General features: G+C 57.8%; 1 pseudogene; it reads right to left on the reverse strand.

Annotated features, from left to right (window-relative positions):
- The window catches only part of LOC124575239, a 6,181-nt pseudogene that overhangs the window by 2,603 nt on the left and 1,078 nt on the right, over positions 1–2,500 (reverse strand).

A 2,500-nucleotide genomic window follows, 5' to 3' on the forward strand; every position in this document is an offset into this window, starting at 1 on the left:
CTAGCGCATGTGAGCTAGGGATCGGGTAGAAACATGACAGTTCTAAGGGTAGTTGCCATGCAGTCTGCAGGGTAACATCGTGGCCAAAGGCTCTCGGTTACTAGTGATTCCCACGCTGAAAAACGTGGCCCGACTTCCTCAAACGATGGCCCTGGACAACAACCCTATATTACCATGGACTGGTCTGGCACCACCTATTCAACATATTCGGTAGCAACCCTCCACTACAGAGGGTCCCATACAGTCACTTATTCAGCATATTCGTGACAGACTCCCACTACAGGAGACCGGACCCATACCAACTCCTGTTTGCCCCCAACGGCAAAAGGGGACTTACTACAAGGTCGGCAGGAGGATCCTGCATGGCACTGCCTGTTCAATATATTCAGCAGCAACCCTCCACTACAGAGGGCCCCCAGAGAAGCTCATGGGGCCTTGGTCCGGGGCTACCTATTGACATATATTCGGCAGCTACCTCCTATTACGGGAGGCGTTCCCCTATCCGCCACCCGGGGACCCGACTTCGTAGCGTGGCCAGCGCTCGGACCCTGCTCCGACACGGTAGTTGCCCTTGTACGGGTCTTACTGCACACCCGGTCAGGACGCAGGGTCCCGAAGTAGTAGATAGGGACAGCGGGAATCTCGTTAATCCATTCATGCGCGTCACTAATTAGATGACGAGGCATTTGGCTACCTTAAGAGAGTCATAGTTACTCCCGCCGTTTACCCGCGCTTGCTTGAATTTCTTCACGTTGACATTCAGAGCACTGGGCAGAAATCACATTGCGTCAACACCCGCTAGGGCCATCGCAATGCTTTGTTTTAATTAGACAGTCGGATTCCCCCAGTCCGTGCCAGTTCTGAGTTGATCGTTGAATGGCGGCCGAAGAGAATCCGCGCACCCGCGCGCCCCCGGAGGAGCACGCTAAGGCGGACGCGGCCTCGCAGCAAGGAAGATCCGTGGGAGGCCAAGGCACGGGACCGAGCTCGGATCCTGCACGCAGGTTGAAGCACCGGGGCGCGAACGCCGCGCAGGCGCGCGCATCCTGCACCGCCGGCCAGCACGAGGCCAACCAACGGCGAGAGCAGACCACGCCCGCGCTAAACGCCCGCACTTACCGGCACCCCTACGGCACTCACCTCGCCCAGGCCCGGCACGTTAGCGCTGACCCACTTCCCGACCAAGCCCGACACGCCCCGATCCTCAGAGCCAATCCTTATCCCGAAGTTACGGATCCAATTTGCCGACTTCCCTTACCTACATTATTCTATCGACTAGAGGCTCTTCACCTTGGAGACCTGCTGCGGATATGGGTACGAACCGGCGCGACACCTCCACGTGGCCCTCTCCCGGATTTTCAAGGTCCGAGGGGAAGATCGGGACACCGCCGCAACTGCGGTGCTCTTCGCGTTCCAAACCCTATCTCCCTGCTAGAGGATTCCAGGGAACTCGAACGCTCATGCAGAAAAGAAAACTCTTCCCCGATCTCCCGACGGCGTCTCCGGGTCCTTTTGGGTTACCCCGACGAGCATCTCTAAAAGAGGGGCCCGACTTGTATCGGTTCCGCTGCCGGGTTCCGGAATAGGAACCGGATTCCCTTTCGCCCAACGGGGGCCAGCACAAAGTGCATCATGCTATGACGGCCCCCATCAACATCGGATTTCTCCTAGGGCTTAGGATCGACTGACTCGTGTGCAACGGCTGTTCACACGAAACCCTTCTCCGCGTCAGCCCTCCAGGGCCTCGCTGGAGTATTTGCTACTACCACCAAGATCTGCACCGACGGCGGCTCCAGGCAGGCTCACGCCCAGACCCTTCTGCGCCCACCGCCGCGACCCTCCTACTCGTCAGGGCTTCGCGGCCGGCCGCAAGGACCGGCCATGACTGCCAGACTGACGGCCGAGTATAGGCACGACGCTTCAGCGCCATCCATTTTCAGGGCTAGTTGCTTCGGCAGGTGAGTTGTTACACACTCCTTAGCGGATTCCGACTTCCATGGCCACCGTCCTGCTGTCTTAAGCAACCAACGCCTTTCATGGTTTCCCATGAGCGTCGATTCGGGCGCCTTAACTCGGCGTTTGGTTCATCCCACAGCGCCAGTTCTGCTTACCAAAAGTGGCCCACTTGGCACTCCGATCCGAGTCGTTTGCTCGCGGCTTCAGCATATCAAGCAAGCCGGAGATCTCACCCATTTAAAGTTTGAGAATAGGTTGAGGTCGTTTCGGCCCCAAGGCCTCTAATCATTCGCTTTACCGGATGAGACTCGTACGAGCACCAGCTATCCTGAGGGAAACTTCGGAGGGAACCAGCTACTAGATGGTTCGATTAGTCTTTCGCCCCTATACCCAGCTCCGACGATCGATTTGCACGTCAGAATCGCTACGGACCTCCATCAGGGTTTCCCCTGACTTCGTCCTGGCCAGGCATAGTTCACCATCTTTCGGGTCCCAACGTGTACGCTCTAGGTGCGCCTCACCTCGCAATGAGGACGAGACGCCC

The sequence above is a fragment of the Schistocerca americana genome, unplaced genomic scaffold (assembly GCF_021461395.2).
Source record: "Schistocerca americana isolate TAMUIC-IGC-003095 unplaced genomic scaffold, iqSchAmer2.1 HiC_scaffold_229, whole genome shotgun sequence".
In the NCBI taxonomy this organism is placed as follows: domain Eukaryota; kingdom Metazoa; phylum Arthropoda; class Insecta; order Orthoptera; family Acrididae; genus Schistocerca; species Schistocerca americana.